Source organism: Balaenoptera physalus, assembly GCF_965194825.1.
Source record: "Balaenoptera physalus genome assembly, chromosome: 5".
Classification (NCBI taxonomy): Eukaryota; Metazoa; Chordata; class Mammalia; order Artiodactyla; family Balaenopteridae; genus Balaenoptera; species Balaenoptera physalus.
The window spans coordinates 70,508,915-70,527,509 of NC_138884.1; the positions used below are offsets into that span (position 1 = coordinate 70,508,915).

General features: G+C 37.0%; 1 long non-coding RNA gene across 1 annotated transcript in view; it reads right to left on the reverse strand.

Annotated features, from left to right (window-relative positions):
* Positions 1 to 917: 917 nt before the first annotated feature.
* LOC309662096 overlaps positions 918 to 18,595 on the reverse strand; it is a 35,958-nt gene continuing 18,280 nt past the window's right edge. The window contains exon 2 of the long non-coding RNA XR_014264511.1: positions 918 to 4,508. This is a non-coding gene — a long non-coding RNA (uncharacterized lncRNA). The remainder of the gene's footprint in view (positions 4,509 to 18,595) is intronic.

Sequence of the window (18,595 nt, forward strand, 5' to 3'; positions counted from 1 at the left end):
TTAGAGGTGACATTAAAAAACTTGAATGTGCTGAGCCTGCGCGTCTGGAGCCTGTGTTCCGCAACAAGAGAGGCCGCGACAGTGAGAGGCCCGTGCACCGCGATGAAGAGTGGCCCCCACTTGCCACAACTAGAGAAAGCCCTTGCACAGAAACAAAGACCCAACATAGCCATAAGTAAATAAATTAAAAAAAAAAAACTTGAATGATAATGGATAGGACATTAATTCATAAGCAGAGTGACTAATGGAATCAAACAACCCATGCATTTCTGAATGTATGCTTGTTTACTTTGTAGGAGAAAATGTCCGGAGAATATTTTCAAGAATATTTGGGGAATAATATCAAGAAAAGCTACTTTGAAAACATTTTTAATGTATTTTGTAAAACAGGGAGAAGAGTTATTTTCTTTTGTTTACAAAGACAGAATTTGGATAATCTGGTAGAAGTACTGAGTAGAAACATTCCACCTTGTCAAGCATAGAATAGGTTTCTTTAAAAAGTGTTAAGGTTCCCATCCTGGAAACATTTCAAGAAAAAGGTAGACTTCATATTGTGGGATGTCGTTGTGTGATAGGTTGGTCTAAATGACTTCTAGGTATATTCTAATGCTGAAACTGTGATGTTATTGCTTAAAGTTTTATATTTTTCTGGGAGTAGGTCATACATGATGCTAGAATGAGGATTTTCAGCATAATGATGGAAGCACAATTCAGAATTTAAAGAGCTAAAAAAGAAACAAATCATTTTAAAGTGAAAAATGTTATAGTTACTTGGATACAAGAATATTCTTAAATGAAGGAAACACTAAATAATAATTATAATGAGTTTCAGGTGATAAGCAGTGCCAGGGTGTAGAAGATACACATGTGTGGAAAGCCAAAGGGAAAAGACTGTAGATGGTGGGGTTATGAGGGAGTGAGATCATTCAGAACACTGCAGTACAGGGCGAAGTCTATACATATAAATTATCTCAAAATAAACTGAAATTCTTTAGAATGTTATATATTTCCTGATTTCTATAAGGGAAAATAACTTTAGTAACTTTCCACCTCGTTCAAATATTATTTCCCCTGAAACTAATGACATGTTTAATTTTGTACTTTTTTACACTGATTATTTTAACACATCATCAATTTTATAAAGTTTAAATTTTATAAAATTTAAAATAATTTAAATTCAACTAAACAAAGGTTGCTTCTTCTTTTTTTATGGGTATTACCATTGCAACCACTTTTTATCTCTTATTTTCACATTTTTATTAGTCACAATTAGGATAGTTTATATTGCAGTAGCAAATGAACTGAAATTTCAGTGAATGAAGACCACATAGATTTATTGTTCATTTTGTGTCTCGTGTGGCTATAGTGGATTTCCTTGCAATCTATCCTCATATGGTAACACAAGGTGCCTTCCATTCTATGGTGTTGCTTTCATAAATACTTGCTTTCTGGTGTCACCACAGAACGGGAGGAGAAGATGTATATAGGACATTTTAGAACCAAGCTCCCAAATACTGTGTCCTGCAAATACAGGTATCCCCTGCTTTTTCAAAGATTGCTTCATGCCACTTTGCTTTTACAAAAGATCTATATTAGTACCCATTTTTGCTAACTGGAAGAAATCCAAAGAGGATTTTCACTTTTAAGGAAAAGGTGAAAAGTGAAAGTAGCATTCAGTGTTTGTTTTGCACTGAGTCATTATAGAGGCAGTGCACACTCAGAGCAGAGACTGGCACTGCCAAGCTCCCTCCTCAGAAACTACACTCAGCATCTCAGCATCAAGCTGCCATGGCTTTAAACTGTCTTTGAGCATCTGCACTTAATCTCAATTTATTTTGTGCATCCATTATTAATATGTGTCCTAAGGTAATTGTTTCTTAGCTTTATGCCATTTCAACTTACAAGAGTTTTCATAGGAAACCTCTACTTTCAGATAGCAGGGGAAACCTGCTACGTCATTTGCCAAAACTCCATCACACAGCCTCGACCCAATCACAAGCACCAAAACTGGAAAATCTAGTCTTCCTTTGTGACCAGGAAGATGGAAATGAAATAGAAACTGGTAAAACATGTAGCACAGTCTCTGCTAGGATACTTAGGGTTATACTTTGTGAAACAAGGAAGGAGGGGAGGGTAAGAACTGTTTTGGCAAGTGAAATCTAAAGGAGCAGAGGTTGAGAAGGGAAAAAGCTGAGGAGGAGCCCAAAATTCTGGGAGAGTGTATTGATGAGGCAGAAAAGAAAAGGCCATGACTAGAAACAAGAAAATTACAAATGGAAAAGCTCACCAGTAAAGGCAAACATACAGTAAAGGTAGGAAATCATCCACACACAAATATGATATCAAAATCAGCAATAATGAGAAAAGGAGAGTACAAATATAGAATACTGGAAATGCATTTGAAATTAAAAGACCAGCAACTTAAAACAGTCTTGTTTACATATAGACTGCTATATCAAAACCTCATGGTAACTGCAAACTGAAAATCTACCTTAGATACACCCACCAAAAAGAAAAAGGTATCCAAACACAACACTAAAGTTAGTCATCATATCACAAGAGAAGAGAGCAAAAGAGGGAGGGAACAAAAAAGACTGATACAAGAGAGAGAACAAAAGAGGAAGGGAAGGAAAGAAGACCAACAAAATAAATCCAAAACAATTAACAAAATGGCAATAAGAACATATATATGGATAATTACTAAACATAAATGGATTAAATGCTCCAACTAAAAGACATAGACTGGCTGAATGGATACAAAAAGAAGACCCATATATGTGCTGTCAACAAGTAACCCACTTCAGATCTAGGGACACATACAAACTGAAAGTGAGGGGATGGAAAAAGTTATTCCATGCAAATGTAAATCAAAAGAAAGTTGGAGTAGCAATACTCATATTAGACAAAATAGACTTTAAAATAAAGACTGTTACAAGACACAAAGGACACTACATAATAATCAAGGGATCAATCAAAGAAGAACATATAACAATTGTAAATATATATGCACCCAACACAGGAGCACCTCAATATGTAAGGCAAATACTAACAGTCATAAAAGGAAAAACTGACAGTAACACAATAATAGTGGGGGACTTTAACACCCCACTTTCATCCATGGAGAGATCATCCAGATAGAAGGTCAATAAGGAAACACAGGCCTTAAATAACACATTAGACCAGATGGATTTAAATGATATTTATAGAGCATTCCATCCAAAAACAGCAGAATACACAATCTTTTCAAGTGCACATGGAATATTCTCCAGGATAGATCATATATTGGGCCACAAAGTGAGCCTTGGTAAAGTTTAAGAAAACAGAAATCATATCAGAGATCTTTTCTGACCATAACACTATGAGATTAGAAATCAACTACTGTAAAAAACACAAACACGTGGAGACTAAGCAACATGCTAATAAACACAACCAATGGATCACTGAAGAAATCAAAGAGGAAATCAAAATATACCTAGAGACAAATAAAAATGAAAGCACGAAAATCTAAAACCTATGGGATGCAGCAAAACCATTTTTAAGAAAAGTTTATAGCAATACAATCTTACCTCAGGACACAAGAAAAATCTCAAACAAAAAACCGAACCTTACACCTAAAACAAACAGAGAAAGAAGAATAAACAAAACCAAAAGTTAGTACAAGGAAAGAAATCATAAAGATCAGAACAGAAATAAATGAAACATAGACAAAAAAAACAATAGAAACGATCAATGAAACTAGAAGCTGGTTCTTTGAAAAGATAAACAAAATAGATAAACATTTAGCCAGACTCATCAAGAAAAAAAAGGAGAGAGCTCAAATCAATAAAATTAGAAGGGAAAAAAAAGGATAAATTACAACTGACACCACAGAAATACAAAGGATCATAAGAGACTACTACCAGCAACTATATTCCAATAAAATGGACAACCTAGATGAAATGGACAAATTCCTAGAAAGGTACAATCTCCCAAGAATGAACCAGGAAGAAATACAAACTTTGAGCAGACCAGTCACAAGTACTGAAATTGAAATTGTGATTAAAAAACTCCCAGCAAACAACAGTCCAGGACCAGATGGCTTCACAGGCGAATTCTAGCAAAAATTTAGAGAAGAGTTAACACATATCCTTCTGAAACTATTCCAAAAAATTGCAGAGGAAGGAACACTGCCAAACTCAGTCAATGAGGCCACCATCAATCTGATATCAAAACCAGACAAAGATACCTCAAAATAAGAAAATTAGAGGCCAATACCACTGATGAACATAGATGCAAAAATCCTCAACAATGTATTAGCAAACTGAATCCAACAACACATTAAAAGGATCATACATCATGATCAAGTGGGATTTATCCCAGTGATCCAAGGATTTTTCAATCCACGAATCAAACAGTGTGATACATCACATCAACAAATTGAAGAATAAAAACCATATGACCATCTCAATAGATGCAGAAAAAGCTTTTGACAAAATTCAACACCCATTTATGATAAAAAAAAAAAACCTCTCCAGAAAGTGGGGGTACAGGGAACATATCTCAATATAATAAAGGCCACATATGACAAATCTACAGCTAACATCATACTCAAGGGTGAAAAGCTGAAAGCATTTCCTTTAAGATCAGGAACACGACAAGGATGTCCACTCTCACCACTTCTACTCAACATAGTTTTGGAAGTTCTAGCCATGGCAATCAATGAAGAAAAAGAAGTAAAGGGAATCCAAATTTGAAAAGATGAAGTAAAACTGTCACTGTTTGCAGCTGACATGATAGTATACATAAAAAATCCTAAAGATGCTACCAGAAAACTACTAGAGCTCATTAATGAATTCAGTAAAGTTGCAGGATACAAAATGATCACAATGAGAAATTAAAAAACAATCCCATTTACCATCATATTAAAAAGAATAAAATACCTAGGACTAAACCTACCTAAGGAGTCAAAAGACGTGTGCTCTGAAAATTATAAGATGCTGATGAAAGAAATCGAAGATGACACAAACAGATAGAAAGATATACCATGTTCTTGGATTGGAAGAATCAATATTGTCAAAGTGATTATACTATCCAAAGCACTCTACAGATTCAATGCAATTCCTATAAAATTACCAATCGTATTTTTCACAGAATTAGAACAAAAAATCTTAAAATTTGTATGCAGACAGAAAAGACCCTGAATAGCCAAAGCAATCTTGAGAAAGAAAAACGGAGCTGGAGAAATCAGGCTCCCTGACTTCAGACTATACTACAAAGCTACAATAATCAAGATAGTATGGTACTGGAGCAAAAAAAGAAATATAGATCAATGGAACAGGATAGAAAGCCCAGAGATAAACCCATGCACTATGGTCACCTAATCTATGACAAAGGAGGCAAGACTATACAATGGAGAAAAGACATTCTCTTCAATAAATGATGCTGAGAAGATTGGACAGCTACGTTAAAATGATGAAAATTAGAACATTCTTTTACACCATACACAAAAATAAACTCAAAATGGATTAAAGACCTGAATGTAAGGCCAGACACTCTAAAACTCTTAGAGGAAAACATAGGCAGAACACTGTTTGACATAAATCACAGCAATATTTTTTTGATTCATCTCCTAAAGCAACTGGAAATAAAAACAAAAATAAATAAATGGGACCAGGGTTTCCCTGATGGCGCAGTGGTTAAGAATCCACCTGCCAATGCAGGGGACACAGGTTTGAGCCCTGGTCCAGGAAGATCCCACATGCTGTGGAGCAACTAAGCCCATGCACCACAACTACTGAGCCCGTGCTCTAAAGACCGCAAGCCACAACTACTGAAGCTCACATGCCTAGAGCCCATGCTCCACAATGAGAGAAGCCACTGCAAAGAGAAGCCCGTGCACCTCTATGAAGAGTAGCCCCAGCTTGCCACAACTAGAAAAGGCCCGTGCACAGCAATGTAGACCCAACGCAGCCAAAAATAAATAAATAAAATAAATTTATAAAATAAATAAATAAATAAATGGGACCTAATTAAACTCAAAAGCTTTTGCACAGCAAAGGAAACCATAAACCAAATGAAAAGACAACCCACAGAATGGAAGAATATATTTGCAAATGAAGCCATCAACAAGAGATTAATCTCCAAAATTTATAAGCAGCACATGCAGCTCAGTATCAAATAAAAAAAAGCCCAATCAAAGAATGGGCAGAAGACCTAAATCGACATTTCTCTAAAGAAGACATACAAATGGCCAAGAGGCACATGCAGAGATGTTCAACATTGTTAATTATTAGAGAAATGCAAATCAAAACTACAATGAGATATCACTGCACGCAAGTCAGAACAGCCATCATCAAAAAGTCTACAGACAAAAAATGCTTGAGCGGGTGAGGAGAAAAGGGAACCCTCCTACACCGTTGGTGGGAATGTAAGTTGGTATGTCCACTATGGAGAACAGTCTGGAGGTTCCTTAAAAAAGTGAAAGTAGAGCCCTCTATGATAAAGCAATCCCCCTCCTGGACATATATCCGGAGATAAACATGGTTTGAAAGGATACATGCACCCCAATGTTCATTGCAGAGCTCTTTACAATAGCCAAGATATGGAAGCAGCCTAAATGTCCATCGACAGATGAATGGATAAAGAAGATGTGGTACATGTATACAATGGAATATTACTCAGACATTAAAAAGAATGAAATAATGCCATTTGCGATGGACCTGGAGATTGTCATACTAGGTGAAATAGGTCAGAAAGAGGAAGACAAATATTATATGATATCACATATGTGGAATCTAAAAAAAATGATACAAATGAACTTACTTACAAAATGGAAACAGACTCACAGACTTAGTTTACGCTTACCAGAGGGGTAGGGTTGGGGGGAGGGATAGACTGGGATTTGGGGATTGACATATACACTCTGCTATATTTAAAACAGACAACTAGAAGATGGTTCTTCAGAGACTCTAGTCTGCCATCTTCTCGGTCTACTGGCTTTCTAAATAAAGTCGTCTTCCTTGCCTCAGCATCTCATCTCCTATTCGCTGGGCTGTCGTGTGGCGAGCAGAGGGATACTGGACTCGGATAGATTAAATATTCTGCATGGCCACACTTATTTGGATTACACTGGAGGATTCTCTTCTAATTGTGCTTGTTTCATGCCCACTTCCCCCATCATCAGAAATCGTGTGGCTGACAGGGTCTTGGTGCTCTGGTCTGTGTCAGGCCTGAGCCTCTGAGGTGGGAGAGCCGAGTTCAGGACATTGGTCCACCAGAGACCTCCCAGCACCATGTAATATCAAATGGTGAAAGCTCTCCCAGAGCTCTCCATCTCAATGCTAAGACCCAGTTCCACTCAACGACCAGTAAGCTAGAGTGCTGGACACCCTATGCCAAACAACTAGCAAGACAGGAACACAGCCCCACCCATTAGCAGAGAGGCTGCCTAAAATCATAATAAGTTCACAGACACCCCAAAACACACCACCGGATGCGATCCTGCACACCACAAAGACAAGATACAGCCTCATCCACCAAAACACAGGCACCAGGCCCCTCCACCAGAAGGCCTACACAACCCACTGAACCAACCTTACCCACTGGGAGCAGACACCAAAAACAACGGGAACTATGAACCTGAAGCCTGTGAAAAGGAGACCCCAAACACAGTAAGTTAAGCAAAATGAGAAGACAGAGAAACACACAGCAGATGAAGGAGCAAAGTAAAAACCCACCAGACCAAACAAATGAAGAGGAAATAGGCAGTCTACCTGAAAAGGAATTCAGAGTAATAATAGTAAAGATGATTCAAAATCTTGGAAATAGAATGGAGAAAATACAAGAAATGTTTAACAAGGACCTAGAAGAACTAAAGAGCAAACAAACAATGATGAACAACACCATGAATGAAATTAAAAATTCTCTAGAAGTAATCAATAGCAGAATAACTGAGGCAGAAGAATGGATAAGTGACATGGAAGATAAAATAGTGGAAATAACTACCGCAGAGCAGAATAAAGAAAAAAGAATGAAAAGGACATTGAGGACAATCTCAGAGACCTCTGGGACAACATTACACGCACCAACATCTGAATTATAGGAGTGCCAAAAGACGAAGAGAAAAAAAAAGTGACTGAGAAAATATTTGAAGAGATTATAGTTGAAAACACCCTAATATAGGTAAGGAAATAGTCAATCAAGTCCGGGAAGCAGAGAGAGTCCCATACAAGATAAATCCAAGGAGAAACACACCGAGACACATATTAATCAAACTATCAAAAATTAAATACAAAGAAAAACTCTGCAAGCCAGAGGGTGTGGCAGGACATATTTAAAGTGATGAAAGGGAAAAACCTACAATGAAGATTACTCTACCCAGCAAGGATCTCATTCAGTTTCGACAGAGAAATTAAAACCTTTACAGACAAGCAAAAGCTAAGAGAATTCAGCACCACCAAACCAACTCTACAACAAATGCTAAAGGAACTTCTCTAGGCAGGAAACACAAGAGAAGGAAAAGACTTACAATAACAAACCCAAAACAATTAAGAAAATGGTAATAGGAACATACATATCAATAACTACCTTAAATGTAAATGGATTAAATGCTCTAAGCAAAAGACATAGAGTGGCCAAATGGATACAAAAACAAAACCCATATATAGGCTGTCTGCAAGAGACCCACTTCAGACCTAGGGACACATACACTGAAAGTGAGGGGATGGAAAAAGATATTCCATGCAAATGGAAATCAAAAGAAAGCTGGAGTAGCAATTCTCATGTCAGACAAAATCGACTCTAAAATAAAGACTATTGCAAGAGACAAAGAAGGACACTACATAATGCTCAAGGGATCAATCCAAGAAGAAGATATAACAATTGTAAATACTTATGCATCCAACAGAGGAGCACCGCAATACATAAGGCAAATGCTAACAGCCATAAAAGGGGAAATCAACAGTAACAAAATAACAGTAGGGTACTTTAACACCCCACTTTCACCAATGGACAGATATTCAAAATGAAAATATACAGATTGTCAACAAACACATGAAAGGATGCTCAACATCATTAATCATTAGAGAAATGCAAATCAAAACTACAATGAGGTATCACCTCACACTGGTCAGAATGGCCATCATCAAAAAATCTACAAACAATAAATTCTGGAGAGGGTGTGGAGAAAAGGGAACCCTCTTGCACTGTTGGTGGGAATGTAAATTGATACAGCCACTATGGAGAACAGTATGGAGGTTCCTGAAAAAACTAAAAATAGAACTACCATATGACCCAGGAATCCCACTACTGGGCATATACGCTGAAAAAACCATAATTCAAAAAGAGTCATGTACCACAATGTTCATTGCAGCACTATTTACAATAGCCAGGACATGGAAGCAACCTAAGTGTCCATCGACAGATGAATGGATAAAGAAGATGTGGCACATATATACAATGGAATATTACTCAGTCATGAAAAGAAATGAAATTCAGGTATTTGTAGTGATGGACCGAGAGACTGCCATACAGAGTGAAGTAAGTCAGAAAGAGAAAAGCAAATACAGTATGCTAACACATATATATGGAATCTAAAAAAAAAGGTTCTGAAGAACCTAGGGGCAGGACAGGGGTAAAGATACAGACAGAGAATGGACTTGAGGACATGGGGAGAGGGAAGGGTAAGCTGGGACGAAGTGAGAGAGTGGCATGGACATATATACACTACCAAATGTAAAATAGATAGATAGTGGGAAGCAGCTGCATAGCACAGGGAGATCAGCTCTGTCCTTTGTGTCCACCTAGAGGGGTGGGACAGAGAGGGTGGGAGGGAGACGCAAGAGGGAGGAGATATGGGATATATGTATAGCTGATTCACTTTGTTATACAGCAGAAAGTAACACACCATTGTAAAGCAATTATACTTCAATAAAGATGTTAAAAAAAATAGATAACTAACAAGGACCTACTGTATAGTACAGTACTGTATTGAGCAGCCCTGCTCAATATTCTGTAATAACCTAAATGAGAAAAGAATTTGAAAAAGAACAGATACACATATATGTATAATTGAATTACTTTGCTGTATACCTGAAACTAATACAACATTGTTAATGAACTATACTCCATTATAAAGTAAAACATTTTAAAAAATAATTAAAAATAAATTAAAATAAATAAAAATTTTCATTTTAACTTTTCTCTTATAATATAAAATAAAATATTGGAAGAATTCAACTATAAATCAAACATATAATCATTATTCTGAGGTTTTGGTATTTACTTCAAGAGAGTTGGCACCTCTTTAGTTTCACTGTGAGGGCAAAAGTCAATCTTTGGAACATCTAGTAGCCTATGTAGCCTATGTAAACTGGAGGCAAATTGAAATAAACACCAACATATATACACATATACATGTATGCATTGTACATATAGTATAATCATATATTAAACCCATGGTCTGTGGCAGAAACTTCTGTACAGTTCTATTATAAATGACAAACTATATTGCAAAATAAAATGTGTAGACATTGAAACTGGAATTCAAAATTTTGTGATAGTTGTCAACATTTTCAGTAGGTTCTTTGATTGTTAATTATTTGTTTGAGTATCAGAAAACCTTTTTTCCCATATGGGAGCTTTGCACATATTCCTAAGCCACAGGAATAGACTCCTTGACTTGTATGCAAATGATTTGTGGTCTTTGCAAAGCCATTATAATTTCTCTTGTGGTACAGATGAAGCCATAAATAAATATATGTGCACACATTGTAAAAAAAAAAAAAGTCATGTATGGAGCAAGTAATTGGAGAGACAAGGTAAACATGCTGGGCTTGTTGTGTAGGAGAATCAGGTGTGGCCGACTGCATTAATTTTCAAAAAGGTATTCGAGGCTCTTCCTGAAGTGAGATTTTATGTTCCCATTCTTTTGAACTCTGAGATGGAAATATAACTTGCTTTGACCAATGAAATATGAATGCAAGTAACAGGTGTCACTTCAAGGCATAAGTATTAAGAGCCAGTATGTGGTTTTCCATGATATCTTTTCCCCATTCTCTGAACACTGAAGCTGTGTTTAGATACAGATTCTGTCAGGCTGATATTTTATGTGATTGAAATAAACAGATCCTTCTTGCCACCCAATAAACATGCAGCATGAGCTAGACATAACCTTTGTAATTTTAAGTTACTGCAGTATTTAGGTTGTTGGTAACTACAGAATAGCTTATCCCCTCCCGACTGATATAGAAATTGAGACCAGTAAGAGGGTCTTGATATAACAGAAAACTACATTATGTTTTGTAATTGGATAGTACACAGGAAGGATTCTATTCTGGGGGGCTAGAAAAACCATGAGATAGAAGGAAATCCTGCCATTTGCAACAAAATGGATGGACCTTGAAGGCATTATGTTAAGTAAGATAAGTCGGATGGAGAAAGACTAATAGTGTATAATCTCACTTATATGTGGAAAGAAAGCCAAACTCATAGATATAAATAGTAAAATGGTGGTTGTCAGGGCCTAGGGGGTGGCAGAAATGAGGTGATGTTGGTCAAAGGGTACAAACTTCTAGTTATAAGATGAATAAATTCTGGGCAGTGTATAGCATGGGCACTACAATAAACTTTTATTTACTTTTTACTCTATTCTAGATTTAGTTGATATCCCTTTTCAATATTCAAACTGTCTTAATTGAAGAAATGGCATCATATCCTTAAAGAAACTTTTTCCCATCTCTTGATGGTATACAAATTAAAACCCTGATATTTTTTCATCCTGACTCCTGACATTTTAAAAAATGCCAAATAAAATGTTCATATATTCCAAGTACCTATATACATATGGTAAAACTTCTGTGAGCTAAAGCTATAATCATTCATTCATTCGTTTATTCTGCAAGTATTGTTTTGAGAGGCTTACAGATACCAGGAACTGCGGCAGATGCTCTGGATAAAAAGACAAGTAAATATGCTGTCTGTTCTCAAGGAGCTCTCAGTACATTTGGAAGACCCCCTATCATTGAATACATATTTATTGAGCAACTAATTATTAGGTGCCAGCCACTGTTCTAGGTGCTTAGGATACAAGGGTGACAAAAGAGGTAACTATTCCTGTCCTTATGGGACTCATATTTTAGTGGGTAGAGGGGTAGATAAGCAAGGAACAACAACAATAATAAGTAAGTAAAGTGCACAGTTTATTACATGGTAAAAAGTGCTTTAGAAAAATTACAGTAGGTTAACAGGTATTAAAATGTGGGGAGAAAGGGAAGTGCACAGTATTAAACAGGCTAGTCAGGAAATCCACGCTGAGAAGGTTAAGACTTTGGAAAGATCTGAAGGAAATGAGGGCATTAACCAAGCAGATGTCTGGAGAAAGAGAGTTCTAAGCAGAGGGAACTGCTAGAAAAAAAGGTTAAGGTTAAGGTAGATCAGGCCAAGCTTTTGGTATGTGTTTAATGTAAAAGGCCAGTGTAAATGGATTAGTTTAAACAAAGGAGAGAGACGTAGGAGATGAGGTCAGAGTGGTAACAAGGGACAGGTGCTGTAGGTTATTTTAAGGACTCTGGCTTTTACTATGAGTGAGGTATTTTGAGCAGAGGAGGAATGTACTATGATTCATGCTCTGGAAGCATCAATCTGGATGTGCACGCACACAAAATACAAGAAAACACACAAATAAAGATGTATATAGCACAATGTTATAACTGCTATAATGGGACACGGCGGAGAGGTAACTGAAGGGAAGGGACGTCATGTCTTTCTCTTCACAGAGATTAGAGAAATCCATGCACTGCCCCTTTAGTCACGACACAGTGATAATGACTGTCAGAAACGGTTTTCTCCTGTGAAGTCCATAAAGGCAGGACCTTGTCTATCTTGCTCTCCACAATAGCCCGAGTGACTCTGACATCATCTGTCACATATAAATTAGTTTGTGAAGTATGAGGAGAATAGGAGTTATTCAGGAGTTGGAGCAGTGGCCTTCCAGACAGAGGAAATGACACGTAGGTGGGTTCTGCATGGCACTTGATCTCTCCACTCTATGCAATGATGGCACTGGACTAAAGATCTTTATTTACTGTGACTGATTCCTTTTTCAACTTTAGGTATGATACAGTCTTCTCTTTCTGGTCAATTAAAATTTAAACTTTTTTTTCTCATAAGCTGCATCAAGCACTTGAAATGAATTTATGGCTGTATCCCCTATGTGTTTTCTCAATTCCTCTTCTTAGGCTAGGCCTCCATGAGGGAACTCAACTAACTGCTCCCATTTCAGTACTGCTTCTATGCTGATGCCTTAAACCTGTCTCTAGTTCCCAACCTGCCCTGAGCTCCAGGCTACAGATACAACCAAATCCTAAAAACTGTCACTTAAATTTACCACAGATCTTTAAAAATTGACCTGATCCCCTGACCTGTTTTGTTCTCTATTTCATTGAATGGTACTAAGAACTACCCAAAAAGAACCTGAGCTTCAGCTCAATTCCTTCTTCTTCTTTGCTCTGCACTTTCAAACACCAAATCCTGTGTATTCTAGTCCTAGCTGGTTGGTGAACTTGTTACTTCTTTCTACCCCTGTTGCCAACTTTCTTTCAGTCCACCATCAACTCAGGGCAAGATTACATTATCAGCCTAGAATTTTTGTCTCCGAGTTCAACTTCCTCCACACATCTGCCAGGATGATTTTTATAAAATGCAAATCTGATCTTGGCATTCCCCTTCTGAATGCATTCTATGACTTCCTGTATGAGAGTTTCTTAATTGACTACATAATATTCATTTCCTTCTTCTTCCTTAAAAACAGAACCACAATTGTATTCAGGATAGCTCCTTAAAGAGTATAGGCTCAGAAAGGAGATGTGCACTTTTGCCATTCTTCCTTTTTGTACCTGGAAGATAGCTATGATATTGGAACTTCAGCAGCCATTTTGGACTATGAGGCTATGAGGATAGAAGCCATATAATATACTAAGGATTGTGGATGGGCTACAAAAATGCAAGCTGAGTCCTTTATGTCTATGGAATAGTCACACCAGTCCTGGCCTGCTTACTTTCAATCTTTTTTACATGAAAGAAACAAACCTTTATCTTATTTATTCACATACTTGGTTTTTCATTACATGCAGCCAAATATAATCCCAATTGTAGGATGAGCTATATAATTTGTGGGAAAGAGTACAAAATAAAAATGCAGGGCATCTTGTTGAAAAACTATTAAGACTTTCAAGGTGGCAATATCAGAGCTTTAAGCCAAGCATGGGTCCCCTTTAAGCCCACATCCCTGTGAGACTGTGTAAGTTGAAAACCCATCAAATCACACCTGTTTAATTGAGAGACACCTATTGCTCTATGGTTCAAAGTCCTAAGCATGCTTTACTAGACCCTTTGTAATCTGGTATTTGTTTGCCTTTCCAGATTCTTCTCTCATCACTTGCAATCTATGATACAATCATAATGAATTATTATCAGTTTCTTTGCACCCCTGGGATATGCCTATCCAACCAACCTCACATTATGTTCTTTATCTAGCTAAGATCTATCCAACTTGACTGTTTCAACTTTGAGGTCACAACTTTAGGGGAAACTTTTAACTTTCCAAGTCTAGCATAGATGTCCCTGACATGAACTTGCATTGAACCTTATACTTCCTCTAATTCATGTACTCATAAAATATGGCATTATTAATTATTCTATGTCCAACTACTCTGTAATCTTTGTGAATGAAGCATGTGTCCCTTGCTCAACCTCATATTCTCCATACCTAACACAGAATATAAAACTTAGAAGCTGCTCAAATATTTACTATTGGATGTTGCATGAAAGACACATTTTTAAGAAAGGGAAGATTCTGGATTTTATTTCTAAGAAATTATTCTCCACTTTTTCAACAGGCAAATCTAGATTTTGAGAGTAAACTAGTAACACAGACAGATAAAAATTGTTAGCCTTTGAAAGGTATAGGAACATAGTAATGTCAGGAACATAGTAAATATTCAAAGTCTAATGGGACAAAAAAGACAGTGTACCCCATTTGTAATACTCAGCATGTGAAGAGTCATAGTCCTTATGACACTGCACATTAAAGCAAAGAACCTGAATTAATATTTTTAAAATGTTATGTATAATTTAAAACAATGTCCACAGACCTCTTAATAAGTCCTATATTCATTTAAGAAACATTTCAGTCCATGCAAGTGTTTTTTGCACATAAACATATGGCAAACTTCACGAAGTCTGGAAGTATCTTGTGGAGAGAATAAAAGCCAGTGTGGCCCTCAGTGACAAGTCACAAGAATTAGCAATCATAGATCCAAAGGAAATGAATGTAGCTGGCCAATATCTTACCTTTCTAAAATGTGCAGAAACATAGTCCTTTTTATTTAGGTATGTAGGATTTTTAGGACCTTAAAAGGACCACCTTAATAATATAAAACAATAGATATCCCTTTAATTACTGGATTTATTACATCTATCAAAAAGGTTCTAGCTAGAAAATGCGATTCTTCTCTCATTTAAACATTATACCTAGACCTCTGACTACTTGGAATTCACAATAAAATTTCAAATCATTTCACAATAACTTCTGAAATTGTAGAATGAGAGTGTAGGCATGTGCTTCTGTGCGTGTGTGTGTGTGTGTGTGTGTGTGTGTGTGTTGGTTATATGTGGTTTTGAGTTGGTTTGAAATACAGAAGTCATTTTAATTTTTTAAAATTGGTTTCCATTAACTTACTTCTTTTGAGTCTAATTTATCTTTCAGTTGCCTGCTTAATTGCTTTCCCTGTCTTTCTCCCTGTCTCTGTCTCTCCTCTAATAGGTTTTGCTTCAATTTTTAATGAGTCCTTTAACTTTTTCCCTTTAAGTATTTCTCTCCATTTGTTCTTTATATGTTTTACCTAACACCTTTCTTTTCACCATTAAGAATTTTGGAAAATGCATTTCTTTGGAGGCACATGACACCTGGCTCCTTCCTTGCTCAAGCTCCCTCTTCTGTTTTCTTTCTTGTCTCTTGTTTGTGCCTTCCTAACCTGTTTTTCACTGCCTTTTCCTCAACTACTTTTTGAAATCCCCCTGGTGTTTGATCTTTCCCATTTTCTCCCTCCAGTCCTGTCTTACTCCTTTTTTTCTTTTGAACAGTAAGGCTGTGTCACATAAGGAAAAGATTCTGAGCCTGGGATCCAGAGAGAGCTAGGTTGAAACCTGGCTAACTTATGTATTGATAATTAGAAGAACAGCCCTTTTTTGAAATAGTATATTACCTTTTTATTACACACTTTAAACCAGAAATAAATATAGTTACTTTTTCTGGAACTGTGATGATATTTTTGTAACTAAATCCCAATGTTTATATGACTATGCATGTTATTGGGAATATTCTATTATTTTAAGACTGAGTTCTTAATTTGAGTAATTTAAAAACAGAAATACCTAGAATAAAGTTCAGGGACCTACCCACCAAGTAAACTTTGTTGGGCTTTATGAGCAGACTCACAACACTCAATCTCTGTGTCAGTCAAAGAAAGACTACTGTCCCTTCAGTTACCCTAGATCAAAAAGGAAACCATTACTTTGTTGGATTCTTGGGTATTGGAGACAGTATGTGCCCCACTCAGGCATGTTTCTTGGTTCTTTGAGTGGACTAATATGCCTACAGCATCTTTTGAGTGGAGTTCAAACCAGTTGGCTCCAGAGGAAGCATTCCATCAAGACATGGCACAATTTTTACCACTGGAGCCCCGCAACCCATTGACCTTTTGGAAGTACAAGTATCTTAAATGCTTTTTCCACTTGGAGACTTTGGAAAAGATAGACATCCTCAAACTGGATATTATCCTTAAATTTTGGATTCATTATTTCCACTATAAATATCATTTCCCATCAATATGCTTTTTTCAAAAAAAAAACCCAAACAGTTATTAGCCTGCATGGTCGGTTTCTGGTGAGAGCTCTATTCTAGTGTTTCAGATGGCTGCTTTCTTGCTGTGTCTTCACATGGCAGAGAGGAGAGAGAGAGAATACTCTAGTATCTCTTCTTAAAAGGCCACTAATTCCATGCTGAGGGCCCCACCCTCATGACCTCATCTCACCCTAATTACCATCACATTGGAGTTGGAGCTTCAACATAGGAATTTGCAGGGGCATAAATGCTCAGTCCATAACAACCTCCTACTGTGTTCTCATCAAAACTGAACACCTGACCCAATACCCCATAGAAAATAGGACCAGTCAAACTTATTGCTCTCAAGCAGTCTGCTACGGTCTGAATGTTTATTCCCCACCAAATTCATGTAATGAAATCTTAATGCTCAATGTAGTGGTATTAGGAGTGGGATGTCATTAGGGGACAGCCCTTGTGAATGGAATAGCAGAGTCTTAGTGCTCTTATGAAAGAGACCCTATGGAGCTCCCTGGCCCCTTCTGCCATGTGAGAATACAATAAGAAGTCTACAACCTTGAAGAGAGCCCTCACTTGACCATACTGGCACCCTGATCTCAGACTTTCAGACCCCAGAACTGTGAGAAATAAATTTCTGTTGCTTATAAGCTATCAAGTCTGTGGTATTTTGTTATAGCAGCATGAATGGACTAAGACAGAGTCCTTCCAAAGTCAAGTACTAGACTCAGTGATCTAAACAGAGTTGGGAACACTAAGGCTTAAGAGCCATCTGAGAGGCCATGTTGAAGGGCATTCAACTTGGGTATCCCAGCTGTTGTATGTCCCATGTGGAAGGAGTGTACAGTAACTAACAGCATTTTCTTTGCAGGGGACACACACGTGCACGTAGAGCTGTGCATCTTTTATAGAGGCCAGGAATTAGTTTCTCTGCCCCCAAAACATAGTAGCTTTCACCCTGAGGGCAGCCATAAAAGTCTTTCAAGTGTCAAAGTAAACACTACCACTAGACTATGCAGACTTCTATAGTAACAGGCTACCCTTAGTTACAAGAGAGATCACTGGAAGGATAACTAATTCATTAATTATACACCTTGGTAGTCATCCAATTAGAAAAGGTGGTATGAAACATCTTCCAGAATTTGGTAAGCTGAGTTCCTAAAAGAAGGATTCTTCTGGCTGTCTGTCCACTAATACATATTTCTCAAGTTTCCCTCTTGCTTTGCAGACTATGCCATCTCTATTTCTCTTGTGGAGTCCTCTTATTCTACCCATCCTTTCTACCTGGGGGCTCAGTAGGTCTCCAAACTCTGTTCTCTTCCCATCACATGTTTTTTTGCCTCCTTTTCTGTCTATTCCTATAACTTCAACTACCACCTATATCCAACTAATGTCCACAAATATATCTTTATCTTAAATATCTTTCCTTATCTACCCCATATATCCATCTGCCAGATACTTTATGTAAACATCTCATTTAATCCTCACCCTAATCCTGTAAAGTAATTTTTTATCCCCAGAAGATAAAACTGAGATCTAAAGAGGTTCTATAACAAAGTGGCAAAATCTAATTTTGAACCCATGGGTTAAACACTATGTTTTTTTTCCATTTCCCTATTTCTCTGTGTGATTTTTTTAAAAAAGTATATCAGGTTTACCCCTGCTTAAGACCCATAATGAGCATATTATCCCTTGTAGTAGTGTTTGAGTTTCTCTTCT